Source organism: Vicugna pacos, chromosome 10 (assembly GCF_048564905.1).
Source record: "Vicugna pacos chromosome 10, VicPac4, whole genome shotgun sequence".
Classification (NCBI taxonomy): Eukaryota; Metazoa; Chordata; class Mammalia; order Artiodactyla; family Camelidae; genus Vicugna; species Vicugna pacos.
Window position 1 is genome coordinate 66,103,054 of NC_132996.1, and position 14,992 is coordinate 66,118,045.

The following is a 14,992-nucleotide window of genomic DNA, read 5'->3' on the forward strand; positions in this document are numbered from 1 at the left end:
CTGACCAAAACCTGACAAAGACATTACAAGATAATAAAATGATAGACCAATATCCCTTATGAACATAGGCATAGATTCCCTATTTAAATATTAGGAAGTCAAATTAGCAATATACAAAAAGGGCATGAACAAGTAGAGTTAATCTCAAGAATGCAAGGCTAGTTCAAATTTGAAAATCAGTGCAATTCACCACATTAGCAATATAAGGGGAAAAAATACCATATGATCTTTTCACAATAGATGCAATAAAAGCATTTGACAAAATTCAACACCCTTCGTGATAAAAGCCCCAAGCTGGGAATAGAAGAGAACTTCTTTAAACTGATAAAGACATCTATGAAAATCGTACAGCTAACATCATACTTAATGGTGAAAGTCTAAATACTTTCCCTCTGAGAGAGAAGACAAGAATATCTGTTCTCACTACTGTTCAACATTGTACTGGACAGCCTAGCCAGTTCCACAGGCAAGAAAAAGGAACACAGACTGAAAAAGAAATGAAACATTATTCACAGACAATGGGGTGTGTATGTAGAAAATTCTATAGGATCTACCAAAATAAATAGTGAAAAACTGAGCTAGAACTAATAAGTGAATTGAGCAAGGTCACAGAATACAAGGTCAATGTGTAAAAATCAATGTAGTTCTATATACTAGCAATGAAAAAATGAAATTTAAAACTACCATTTACATCAGTGCCTACGAGATGTGAAATAGTTAGGGATCTATTTTAAAGAAAGATACACAAAGTCTCTGTACTGAAAACTATTTGGCGGTTCCATGTGAGTGTCTGATGGGTATTACAAACCTAAAGCTAAAAACAGAATTTTCCATCCCTGCATCCACTCCATTCCCCCACATTGATAACTGGCGTCACCATCTACCCAGTTGCTCAAGCCAAAGGCTAGGAGTCTTCCTTGCTTTCTTTCATTCCTTCGTCACCACCCTGACCTGGTACATTTAACTCATCAGTAGGTCTTGATTCTCCCTCCAAGACCCTGAATTTATCTACTTCTCAACACCACCATCGCTTCTGTCCTGACTGAAGCTGCTTCTTTTGCCCACAGTAGTCTCCTAACTAGACTCCATGTTCCCACTCTTGCCCCTTTACAACTCCTTCTTTATACATAAGCCAAAATAGCCTTAAAAAAAAAACCCATACCATTTCTCTCTTCCACTTAAAACCCTCCAATGCTATATGTATATATATATAAAATGTAATATTATTCAGCCATAAAAAGAAGGAAAGCCTGCCATTTGTGATATGGATGAACCCTGAGGGCATTATGCTAAGTGAAATAAGTCAGTCAGAGAAAGACAAATACTGTATGATCTCACTTATATGTGGAATCTGAAAAAACCAACCTCAATGAGAGTAGAATGGTGGTAGTGAGAGAGGTGGGGAGGATGTGGTGGGGAGAGCGATGGTGATCAAAGGGTACGAACTTCCAGTTGTAAGATGAATAAGTTCCAGGATCTGATGTACAGCCTGGTGACTACAGTTAACAGTACTGGATTGTATATTTGAGAATTGCTAAAGGAGTCGATCTTAAATGTTCTCACCATATACCCACACAGAAGGGTGAGAGGGTGGATGTGTGAGAGTATGGATGCATCTTGGTCCATTTGGGCTGCTGTAACAGAAATACCATAGACTGAGAGGCTTATAAACTACAGAAATTTATTTCTTATGGTTCTTGAGGCTGGAAAGTCCAAGATCAGGGTGCTGACAGACTGGGTGTCTGGTGAGAGGATTCACTTCCTAGACTGCTGTCTTTTTACTTTAACCTTGTGTGGTGGAACGGCCAAGGATTTCTTTTATAGGACACTAATCCCATTTATGAGGGCTCCACCCTCGTGATCTAATCACCTCCCGAAGGCCCCCATCTCCAAACACTTCACATTGGGGATTAGATCTCAACATATTAATCTGCCAGGAGACACAAATATTCAGTCCATAGTATACTGTGTGATTCCAATTATAGGACATTTTGGAAAAGGCAAAATTATGGAGACAGTAAAAAGATCAGTGGATGCCAGGAGGTAGAGGGGGGGAGGGATGAAAAGGTGGGGCCCAGAGGGTTTTTAGGGCAGTGAATCTCTTTTGTGTGATACTGTAATGGTAGGTACATGCCAAAACCTATAGAGTGTATAGCAGTAAGAGTGTGGCCCCTAATGTAAACTATGGACTTTGGGTAAAATTAGTGTGTCAATATTGGTTAGTCAGTTGTAACAAATGATTTGGGATGTTGATATTGGGGGAAGCTCCGTGTGTGTGTGGAAATATTAGGGGTATATGGAAACTCCATATACTTTCTGTTCAGTTTTGTGGTCAACCTAAAACTGCCCTAAATAATAAAGCTTACTTAGAAAGAAAGAAAGAAAGAAAGAAAGAAAGAAAGAAAGAAAGAAAGAAAGAAAGAAAGAAAGAAAGAAAGAAAGAAAGAAAGAAAGAGACCTTAAAAGTCAAAAACCAGCTGTCAGATGTAATCCCACTTTGAGTCAAAATGCTAGGTGATCTCTGTAGTACCCACTTTCTAACGCTGGGGCTTAAGCAAGTCATGTGACCACTCCAGGGCTGGATTTACTTTCTGCTTGAAAATGAAGAGTTGGGCTAGATCAGTAGGTCTTGTGCTTTTTAGTGTTTCATGAAGAAGTAAATTAAAAATGGAAATCAGTGTAGGGTTGCCAACTTTTCATTTTGTCAAATAAACATTATTAAAATTTCACCATCTACTGTTACCATTTCATTATAAAAATATTTTAGTACAAAATGTTAGGACATAATTTTTATTTATTTTTATTTTTATTTTTTAAACATTTTTTATTGAGTAATAGTCACTTTACAATATTGTGTCAAATTCCAATGTAGAGCACAATTTTTCAGTTATACATGAACATATATTTTCATTGTCACATTATTTTTCTCACTGTGAGCTACCACAAGATCTTGTATATATTTCCCTGTGCTATACAGTATAATCTTGTTTATCTATTCTACATTTTAAAATTCCAGCCTATCCCTTCAAACCCGCTGCCCCCTTGGCAACCACAAGTTTGTAGTCTATGTCTATGAGTCAGTTTCTGTTTTGTATTTATGTTTTATGGTTTTTTGGTTTTATTTAGATTCCACATATGAGTGATATCATATGGCATTTTTCTTTCTCTTTCTGGCTTACTTCACTTAGAATGACATTCTCCAGGAACATCCATGTTGCTGCAAATGGCATTGTGTTGTCGGGTTTTGTGGCTGAATAGTATTCCATTGTATAAATATACCACTTCTTCTTTATCCAGTCGTCTGTTGATGGACATTTAGGCTGTTTCCCTGTCTTAGCTATTGTAAATAGTGCTGCTGTGAACATTGGGGTGCAGGTGTCTTTTTGAAGTAGGGTTCCTTCTGGATATATGCCCAGGAGCGGGATCCCTGGGTCATATGGTAAGTCTATTCCTAGTCTTTTGAGGAGTCTCCATACTGTTTTCCACAGTGGCTTTCCTTGCTTCCCTCTCCCACTCTTAATGATTTTGATGTCTTCTTTAACAATTTTGTGTTTATTCTATTTGTAATTCATGGTAGTTATCATCTTTCCAATTATGAGTTTCTCATTTTTGTAGCATCTTGCTTCTTTTCTATTTAGAGTAGACCTGTCAATATTTCTTTTAGCATGGGTTTAGTGTTGCTAAACTCTTTTAGTTTTTGCTTGTCTGTGAAGTTCTTTATCTCTCCTTCTATTCTAAAGGGTAGCCTTGCTAGATAGAGTATCCTAGGCTACATCTTTTTTTCATTCAGGACTTTGACTATATCTTGCCACTCCCTTCTGGCCTGTAGTGTTTGTGTAGAGAAATCAGCTGAGAGCCTTATGGGGGTTCCCCTGTAGCTCACTCTTTGTTGTTCTCTTGCTGCCTTTAGGATCATTTCTTTATCCTTGACTCTGGCCATCTTGATTATGGTATGTCTTGGTGTGGTTCTGTTTGGGTTCTTCCTGTTTGGGACCCTCTGAGCCTCCTGTACTTGGATATCTGATTCCTTCTTTAGGTTTGGGAAGTTTTCAGTCATGATTCATTCAAATACCTTTTCAATCCCCTTTGTTCTTTCTTCCCCTTCTGGAACCCCTATTATGTGTAAATTGGCATGCTTTATATTATCCCATAGGTCCCTTATATTGTTTTCATTGGTTTTTATTTGTTTTTCTCTCAGCTGTTCTGATTGGGTGCTTTCTGTTGTCCTGTCTTCTAGGTCACTTATTCCTTCCTCTGTATTATCTAATCTGCTTTGTACAGCCTTTAGATCAGCTCTCATCTCAGCAAATGAGTTTACCAATTCTACTTGGTTCTTCTTTATAGTTTCTATTTCATTTTTGACATATTTTATATCTCTAAACACTATTTCTTTTAGTTCCTTCAGTACTTTGATCAGTTCTTTTTTGAAATCTTGATCTAGTAGGCCACCAATGTCTATTTCCTTGATTGTGCTTTCAGGGGATTTCTCTTGCTCTTTTAATTGGGAGTGGTTCCTCTGCTTCTTCATATTGCTCATATCTCTCTGGCACTGTGGCTGGTGGGCAGGCAGGTCACTTCCCTTTCCAATGCCACAGTCAGATGCTGTGCTTAGGCGAGGCAGGTGGGCAGATCGCGCCCCCTCCAGGTGCTGCATTCCTGCCAGGAAGGCGGGTAGCCACCCACTCTCTCCCGGCGCCGGTCACTCCACTGCTCTGTGCAGCTGCCTGCTTGGACTCAGGTCAGCACTTCGTACACAGGCTCGGGGAATACCATGGAACAGCCCTGCCCCTGCTCTGTGCCAAATCTCAGCTCCTTGTTTGTCTTGGTGGCGTGAGTTCTCTGAGGTGCCAGGGCAGAAAGATCCTATCTGCCTCAGGCTGTGAACAAGTCTCAGTCCTGCCCAGGAGGTTGCAGAGACCCCGGGTGTGGATTCAGGGCTCAGCCCTGCCCACGCCCGGGCGCTGCGCACAGGAAGAGATGGTGACTGTGGCTGCGCCCCCCTCTTTTCTTGGGAGAAGCACCAGTAATGGCACCGTGGGTCTGAGGAGACAAAGGCTACAGTGCCCCTCCCCCTAGGGCACACCAGCATTGTTGCTTCACTTGTTTCACAATTTACTGGGGACTGAGGTTGTTCTGCTCCATATCCCCTCTCAGCCACAGAGCACAGCACCCTGCAGTCCCTCAGGGCTACGTCAGTGCAGCTGCCTCAGTGCAGCCGCCTCAGTCCTCTGCCCAGCTTGGGCAGCCTGCCCCGGCCCCAGCTGCCGACTCGTGTCTTGGGCTGGGTGTCGTGGGGACACCCATTTAACTTAGTTCTGTTGGTCAAGGGGTGCTCGGGGCAGATCTGAGCCTCAGAGGCTCCCCCTCCGTCCTGTTGGCCTCTCTTTTGGAGAGGGGAGACCCAGCGAACAAGCGCTAGTCCTCCTTTGCTGCTCCCTCCCCATGGGACTGGTCCTGCACTGTTTTGTTTTTTCTTCTTTCTTTTTTCCTTTTCTCCTACCAGATTTTTGGCGTCTTTGTCTTTTGAAGAAGGCAATGTTCTGTTGGAGTTCAGCAGGTGCTCTGGTTGGCTGAGTGGGTCTGTAGATGTGAGTTTTGGTGTATTTATGAGAGAGGGTGAGCTACAAGCATCCTACTCCACCATCTTGCTTCTCTCCCAGGACATAATTTTTAAATAAAAGACAATCACTTAAATTGAATACCTTTAGTTTTGTGGAAAACTCTACACTTTCCTTTATTTTTCTAATTTTTTGATGACTACTTAAAACTCTGTCATATCTGGAACCAGCTTGTGGACCAGCACTTGGACAGAGTAAATGATATCTTCCAGTCCTAATAGTCTGAGACTTTATGCACAAGTAGGTTTTGTGCCGCGGTACTATCCAAAGTAGACGTCATCAGTGCTGGTCCTAAGCAAACAGTGAAAACCCTGCTATATATACTAAGCATATTATTGCTAATGCTTAAAACAACCCCATGGGATAGATATTATAGATGACAAAACTGAGGCTTGGAAAGAGTGAGTAACCTTCCAGAGTCCTGCTGTAATGATGGCAGCATCAGGACACAGACCCAGGCCTGTCTTGACTCGCAAACCCATATTGTTCCTGCCCTCAGATTCTGGTTTTCCACCTAGCACTCTCTTTCCTTCTGGAAGCAACACTCTCCTCTTCTGAAAATGGCTCCTTTCCCCACTCCAGTATGTGGACTGCTTGAGATCAATCTTCAGGCCATAGTTGATTCATCCAAATGTGGGAACTTGATCCAAGGAGGGCATGCCAGTCAGAGTTCTTCCTCCTGTGTTTGAGTTTACACCTCAAGAGATTAGAAGGCACTGCCTTCCAATGCAGTAGGCCACAGAATCTAAGACTCAGTAGTTTTCAGCCGTCTCTCCACCAGACAGCGGTCTGCAAGGAGAGAGAAGGAAATGACATCAAGGAAGAACAGAGGAGGGAGAGACCTGGCAGCATTCAAGTTCCTACATGGGGTACCTGAGCCCCTCCATCCCCACTTCATGGTCGGATTATCCCATCTTTCCTTGAATTTAGGGAGGCAACAAATTCCTCCTTTTTCCTGAGCCAGTCCAAGTTTCATCCCATGCAACCAGTATGGCTTCCACCCCAGTGCCCTCATTCTTCTTGCCCTGAAGGAAGCAGCACTAAATCATAGTGGGAAGAATGTGGGCTTTAGAGTAAGATCCTTAACAAGATATGGGTAAAACAATGCTTTTTTTGTGTTAGAGCTTTAGAAACTGGCAGCAGCACTTCTATTAAGCCACTACAGAGGGGACAAGAGACTAGACTGTTGTCTCAAATACCCGATAGTACATTTAAGCTGTTATTGTGCTAGAAGACAAAGGTCTTAAATCTATTTGAGAAAAGGAAACAAAACAACAAGCCCTGTATGTTCATTTTCAGTTGACTTACTCTTGAATAACAAACAGTGCAATTGATGAACAAAAACTCTCTTCTCCACCAGTCATGCTTTATAATGTTGACATTTTACAGTTGTATTTATCTTTCAGAATATATTATGTACATTCATGTGGTTCAAAATTCAAAAAGTCCGAAAATGGATATGGTAAAAATTCTCCCTCTCATCACTATCCCTGACCCAGTCCTCCCTATCTCCAGGCAACCAGTGTAGCCAGTAAAGAAATCTTTCCAGAGATATTCTCTACATGTATATATTGGCTTTGGCTGCATGACAAGTCACTCCAAAACTCAACGGCTTAAAACAAGGAGCATTTGTATCTGCTCCAGATTCTCTGGGTCAACCGGGTGGTTCTCGCCTGGGCTAACTCAGCAGGATGGGTGGTCTAGAATGGCCTTAGCCACATGTCTGGCAGTTGGCAGGCTGTTTGGACCAGGGAGTCTTCACATATCTGGAAATTGGCTCAATGTCAGCTGGAGTGACAGCCACATACTACCCCCCCCCCCCGCCATTATGCAGTAGGCTAGACCAGAGTCCCTCATGTGAAGACAGAACAGTTCCCAGCAGTAAAAGGGGGCATGCTCCAATGCATAAGCATGCTTGGACCCTCTGCTTTCATCACATTCGCTAATGGACCTTTGGCCAAACCAAATTAAATCAAAGCAAGTGACCAAGTCCAGATTCAAGGGGTCTGGAGAAATAGACTCCACATTTTCATGGGAAGAGCTTTAAAATCATATTGCAAAAGGGCATCCATGCAGGAATAAGAAGACTTTGTGGCTTTTTTTCTTTCTTTTTTTTTTTTTGCAGTCTACCACTGCATATGTTTGTGAATATAAATGGATGTACTCTGTGTGTGTTTATACTTTTTCCTATTTTTTATGTAAATGGTAGCATACTATTTTATGGTTTTTTATAAATATTTTAAACTGATTTTGCAAACCTTGATGTTTATCAAAACATAAAAGATTATATTTTAGATGCTGAAGACAGACTGTTGTCAAACAATCTGACAACAGAGTTATTTATCTCTTTATGTCAGATAAAACAGAAGATCTGTAATTTATGATAGAGAACAGAACAGACTGCACTTTAGTTTCATTTGGTACTTTTGTCTTAGTACTTCATCAGCTCCTCAAGGATCTTGGTGCAATTCTCTAAGATGGGAAAGTCAGCTTCTCACAGAAGTACCTATACAGTACCCAAATAACCAAAGTACATTTTGGTCCAAGGATTTCCTTCATGGTCTCCATTCAATTAGAGCTGATTCCTTTCTCGAAAGAAGACACATTATTTAGTCATCCTTCACCCAAGATAGGGCTTGTGTTGTCTTCCTTCAGGTCTCAAATGTCACCTTCTCCAGAAGGCCTTCCCACCTAGTGTAAGAGTGTACCCTACTTCAACTTCTGGCTTTCCCCTCCTTTTTCCCAGCCTTATTCTTCTGTATAGCACAATCACCATCTGACAAGGTATATATTTATTTGTTGGTTTGTTTATTATCCATCTATGCCTAGCTTTAGAAGGGCAGGGGCTTTCTCTTGCTTACTCCTGTATCCTGTGCACCCAGAAGGGCAAACATACAGAAGGCCCTTGATACATATTTATTGAATAAGTAAACATTAGTTACCTTTCTAAGCCCCTGTGACCTCAGCTTTAAGATGGAGGCTCTTAACACCTCCTTCATTAGGTTTCCATGCAGAGTAAGTGCGTTGTGCATGTACGATGCCTCATATAACGAATGACATCTAGACAGACCTCCTGTTGATTGGGCTGCTTTGTTAATCAGAAAATGTGCTCCAAGCTTTCACTTATACTAGGACGTACACGTTCATAACAATGAGCAACACCTTTCTTGGGACATTTGAACTTTGGTATGTATCAAAACTTTGTAAAAAGAAGAAATTTGAGCTTTTTTATAAGGTTACTCTGGACTTCCTTTGCAGTATAGCAAACTAAACACATGCGTTTTGTCTCCCCTCCCCCTTCTGATACTCCATTAAATTAGAAAAGGAAAAAGAAAATGAAACTCATAATACTGAGGAGAATAAGATGGGCCATCAGGGGACAAGGAATTTCAATGAATTTCTGGAAGATATAAAGTAGATAGAAATGTCTTGATGGATGGAATGGAGTGCAGGAAACCACAGGCAAGAGTAAGTACTGGAGGATACAGCCAACCTGCTGAGCAAAATCTCAGAAAGTAGGGTACCTCCGGACAGAGGGTGGGAGTGAGATGCCAGGGCCATGTCAGGGGTTAATGAAAGTCCATCTGTTGAACAGCTGCATCCATCAGCTGTCCCCACTCCCATACCCTCCTCCACCCTCACTCCTGTGCCAGTAGATAGCCAGCCATATAGCTCTAGCCTAAAAGCCAGGAAGAATATTCTCCAAAGAAACTGAATGAACTGCAGCTAATATGAATGTTAGTGCCCCAGAGAAGAGTTCCTCTCCATTCTTCCATTTTAAAGTTTCACACAACCCCAAGGCTGGCTCCTTGCCCAGTCACTCATCCACCCTAAAGCATCACATGAAATAAACAAGCCCTACCCAGGTACACAGATGAACCAGTAAGGAGAGAGGCTTTGTGGGCAAAGAGGCAATGCCTACTGACTGCTAGAATAACCAACCTTGCCTTCATTAATAGGTGTAAAACATCAGCCAAGGATGAAGACCAGCAGCATGGAAGAGAAAGACAAACCATTCCTGCACAGGGCCAAAGTCAGTCATTCACCTAGGCCTAGAACATTCTTCTTGGAGAGGAAAAGAAGACAGACAACAGGGAAAGAGTAAGTAAAGGAGGGAGAGGAAAGATTTATTAACCATGTACATCTGCCCTGGGGGCACAGAAATGAATAAGATCAACCCCTCTCTTATATTTGTAGGGATGAGGAAGGCTTCACAGAGAGAGTGTGTCTGAGGGCTTCTTAGATGATGATGTTAATTTTTTGTATCAACTTGGCTGTGCCACGGTGCCTAGATATTTGGTCAAACAATATTCTGGATGTTTCTGTGAGGGTATTTTTTTGGAGGAGATCAACATTTAAATTAGTGGGCTTTGAGAAAAGCAGATTACTCTCCATAATGTAGGTGGGCCTCATGTAATCAGTTGAAGGTCTTAATAGACCAAAGACTACTTCCCCCAAGCAAGAGGGGATTCTGCATTCAGATGTCCTTCAGACTTGGTCTGTAACTCTGGCTCTTCTCTGGGTCTCCAGCAGATTTTGGAGACTTTATATATATATATATATATATATATATATATATATATATATATCCTGTTATGTTTCTCTGGAGATTCCTGACTAATAAAAATAGGGTATCTCTGGCCCTCTCAAAAGGCTCTCCTGGCCCATTTTGCTCACAGAAAAGATGGGTGTTTGATAGTAGATATTAGAAGGACAACCATGGACTAAGTTGAGACAGTCATTCTATGCTGGGGAGGCAGAAGCCATAGAATTGCTTGTTACAACAGAGGTAATTTGAGAGCAATGACACTGAAGTCTTATCTCTGCCACTTTCCAGTTGTGGGGCTTGGGCATGAGGCTGAGCATTGGAGAATGCTGGGATGAGCAGGACCCTAAGGAAGAAGACATTAAAGTCATAAATGAGTCCTCTCAAATGTGCCAAATGCAGCCAAGAATGGGTGCTGAGGGTGCTGAGGTGAACACATCTGAAACGTTTTTATCAGCTCAAAAGTAAACCCCATACCCAGTAAGCAGTCACTCCTCATCCACCACCTCCCCCCAAGCCCCTGAGAGAAGCCCTTTTTTACACAAGATTTCTGAGCACCAGGGTTGGCACTAAGATTATTTTTTCAAGGGCTTTGGGGCTTAGAGGAAAGAACAAACATGAGGTTTAGTGTCAGACAAGACTAGGTTCTAAAGCCAGCTGTGTCACTTATCTGTGCGACCCTGGGCTTAATCTTTCCAAGCTGCAAGTTGGAAATAATATCTACTTTGCATTTAGTATTGAAATATCTGAAGGGGAATACTTCTTAAAAATTGAAACTCAGGTATGGTGGCCGCCGGGCCTTGGGTAGCTCTCTGTCCTCCAGGGTCTCGACGGAGGGCCCTGCGAAGCTTAAGCTTGGTTCAGATGTCCTTCTTTAGCCTTTAGCAGCAGGGAAACCTGGGGAATTTGTAGTTAAGTATATTTCAGGACATCAGCCTCTACTTGCAATCCTTAATACTGTGCTTGGCTTGTAGATACTTAAGAATGAATATAAATATATGAGGCACTCATTATCTACTCAAGCAATTCTGGAGATGTATTGAAAATTGAGTCTAGACTCTCCCACTGAAGTATCATGATGGCAGAGGAGAGTGAGTTGGAACCCTGGGCATAGGCCAGTTTATCCTGTGGCCTTGTGTACCATCAGAGGTATGGGCCCCCCAACTTAAGAGGCACAGCTGTGAGATAATCACTCGGCTCCTCTTCCCTGATGCAAAGGAAAACTCTTAAAACCTTTGTCTTGAAGGGCTCTTGTCATTACCAGTCATGATGGTCTCCACGCTTTTCTGGGTTGTAGTCTGTGAACTCCATAAGTGAATTCTGAAGGTTGGGAACAATCTGGTCTAGGCTCTCTGGCTGAAGGAACAAACCAATAGGGGCTTTGGTTCCTTGGGAGGTGAGCAACTTCAGAGAAAGTATAGCAACTCAGTCTTAGCAAGCTCGGGAGTCCCAGGATGAATGAAGAGCTAGCTGGCCTTTCTTCAAGACCCTTCTGGGCCCTGCAGAGCCAGACAAAGGAGCTGTGGGCATCTTGAACTCCTGGGAGTGATCGGGTCTGGTCCTGCATCCAGATAAAACAATTGTTTTCAGTCCCGATGGTTAGACATAACCTGTCCTGCTTAAGCACGTCCTAGCAGGAGGAGAGGTTCCAAGAGTTGGGATGAGCTGGAGTCTGTTTCCGTAATGCTGGTGAAGTCCCCCAAATGTAGTTCTGGGCCCTGGGGAAGGTTCTGGGGTCAAAAAAACTGTGACTTATTCAGAAGACATGGTTTACTGGACTTCAGAGGTTCAGGGAGAACAGGACTGGGTTTCTTCAGGGTGGAGAAGAGGGGGTGTGGCAGGCTTGGCCAGATCCAAGGTCAGGGCATTTCCAGTGTGTTTTGGAGCTCTCCTTTTATTAGAGTTTCCTCAAATCTTGTCAAAATTCAATAACAACCTCCTCACTATTTTCTGGTAGGTAAGCCAAGGCCCACTGATGGTTTGTTAGCCAGAAGACTGAGTAAGGCACCAACCTTAGTCTTCCTGAAAGGCTCTTGGCATTACACAATGAATGCAGGGGGTGGATGTCATCAGTGACCGTGGAACCCCTCCCAAGCTTTGGGCTGATATCTGGGGACTGCCTCTGGAAGGAAAGGGGTGCCTGGAGCCCTGATGACCAATGGGCCTCAGTTTACCTACCAGTGTGAAGAAATGGCTCTAGACTATCTGCTAGTGAGGACTTGTTTCTCTCTCTCCCCATTTCTCTCTCTCTCTCTCTCCTCTGTCAATAGACTTCTGGAGAAATGTGTTTTTTTTGTTTTTCAAAATTCATCCAGGAATGGGTTGGCCTCAGCCTTTGTTCTGGTAGTTTTCTGTGCAGGTTTGGATTAAAAGACTCATTTTCTGGAAAGCAAGGAAGCGGTGAAGGAAGGTACACAGAACCATGTGGGTGGGAAAAGGGAGGACACTTGAGAACCTAGAAGGGAAGGTGACCCACTCTGGGACTGGACATTCAGTAGAGAGGGATGGAGGCGAGACGGGGACTGATAAGAAGGAAGCTAGATGTACAGATGGGCCCTGGCCAGTATGCAAGGCAGAGATTTGGATTTTTTTCTAATAGAATCGAGGAATCTGAAACAGTTTTAAGTAGCAAAGAGGCATGATCAGATTTGTCATGAGGGACCCCCCCCCGGCTGCATTGTGGGAGTGGATGGTGATCTGGAGAGCGGTCACATCAAGGGAGTGAGATGAGATATGTGTGTAGTCTTGATGTTGACCTAACACAGCAAGGCAGAGAGAAACCAACAGTGACTTTTTGTCTTGGGCAAACAGGGGTGCCGTTGGCAGAGAAGGAAGAAAGGGGTACAGGAGCAGACCAAGGGAATATGATGAGTTTAAGTTTGAATATTCTGAGTCTGAGAAGCTTGTGTGACACCAGGCAAGACTGTCCAGTCAGCAGTTGGAGAGGGAGCTCTGGTTAGAAACCTAGGTCTGGGGGCTGTTGGCCCCTAGGTGGTGAGTGAAGCTGAGGAGCAGCTGAGCTGCCTCAGGGAGACTGTGGAGAGTGAGAAGGAGATCCTGGGAAAGGTCCACAGGGAGGAGCTGGAGTTTTGCCTTTTCTAGAATGTCATATTGTTACCTGAAAACTGGGTTCCCCTCTTGGTGGATATCAAGCCAGTAGACACAACCAAGCCAAAGATGGGGAGAAGAAAGGAATTTTTTTTTTTAATGGAGGTCCTGGGGATTGAACCCAGGACCTTGTGCATGCTAAGCATGTACACTACCACTTAGCTACACCCTCCCCAGGAAGGATTTATTATCACTTGCAGCAGGTAGGGAGAACACCAGGGATCTTTCGCAAAGTTGTCTCCCCAAACAGCATAACTGGGGACACTTTAAGCTAAGGATACGTGCATATTCATGAAGGGGCTTGGACAGAGGAAAATTCAGCTTAGAACTGGGGGAAAGGTCGACAGAGTCCAAGCTTTAGTTGACCGAAGTCAGGAGGGTCAAAGTCATCATTCCATCCTGGTGGGTGGGGCCTTAGTTCCTGCAGAACTCAAAGGTATATTATTATGTATCATGTTCCTTGAGGAGAAACTAGGGCTCTGCTTTATTGCTGCACTGTTTGCCTGCCTGTTCTCTGTTCCTGCATCTCTTTGTTCCCTTAAGATCATTAATTACTGAGACCTGTTCAAGGGCCAGCATTGCGGCCAAGCTTAGATTACAGAATGGCTTAGATCAAAATGGCTTCTCTTATGTCAAGAAAGCCATTCCTGGTTCTTTCTCCAGGGACCTCTTAACCTATGTGCTTACAGTATAGTTGGAATCATACAATATGCAGCCTTTCAGATTGGCTTCTTTCATTTAGTGATATGCATTTAAGCTCCCTCCATGCCTTTTCATGGCTCGATATCTCATTTCTTTTTATTGCTGAATAATATTCTACTGTCTGGATGCTTATTTATCCTTTCACCTACGGAAGGACGTGCTGGATGCTTCCAAGTTTTGGCAATTATGAATAAAGCTGCTATAAACATCCGTGTGCAGGTTTGTATGTGGACATACGTGGTTTTTTATCTTTTAATTGAAGCATAGTCAGTTACAATGTGTCAATTTCTGGTGTACAGCTGGACATACATTTTGAGATGGGCTTTGACTCTTCATGGGATTTATTTCTCATCCTTTGAGACAAATATGTCTGGTCAAAGCTTCCAATATATTTTCCACATTTGTTCATTGATATAGTGGATCAGTGAGACATCCTGCAGAATGTCCAGATAGTCCCAATCCTGTCAGTCTATCACAGGACAGACGAAAGAGTTGACATAGCCCAGGACCAAGATCATCAGTATGCTATTGTCCATCCCTTGTGAATGTGGACAATTTCCCATCCTCCCTCTAGATAAGGATAGAAAAGAACTCATTCACCATATCAGTGGTTGCATACCACACACCTCAGAGTTGATTTGAAGAGTTGAATTGAAGCAAGAGGGCTGGGCCTCTGTCTCACTTAATAAGCCACTGGATTCAGGCTGTCCCGGGGAGGGAGTCTAACCTTGGGTGAGTCAGCTCCCTTCAGCTTAGGGCAGTTCCTGAGGAAGGACTCAGCTGTGAGCAGCCAACGCTACTGGCAGCTGGAGGAATGAGTACCTCAAACATGAAAGGGAAAAATCTAGGCTGCATCCCACAGGATCCACTATAGATATTAGTCAATCAAGTGATGTGGGGTCGGTAGGAAATTCAATGAGTCTGGAGCTGGGAGAGATAGCTAGAGCTGGCAACAGAAAAGTGGAAGTCTTTATCCTAAGATGTTGTCTAAAGTCATGCGACTAGATGAGTTCACCAA

General features: G+C 43.0%; 1 long non-coding RNA gene across 1 annotated transcript in view; it reads left to right on the forward strand.

The window, feature by feature from the left end:
- The first annotated feature begins 9,004 nt into the window (after nucleotides 1–9,004).
- The window catches only part of LOC140698794 (uncharacterized), a 58,843-nt gene continuing 52,855 nt past the window's right edge, over nucleotides 9,005–14,992 (forward strand). Inside the window, exons 1-2 of the long non-coding RNA XR_012076751.1 lie at nucleotides 9,005–9,086; nucleotides 9,578–9,719. This is a non-coding gene — a long non-coding RNA (uncharacterized lncRNA). The remainder of the gene's footprint in view (nucleotides 9,087–9,577; nucleotides 9,720–14,992) is intronic.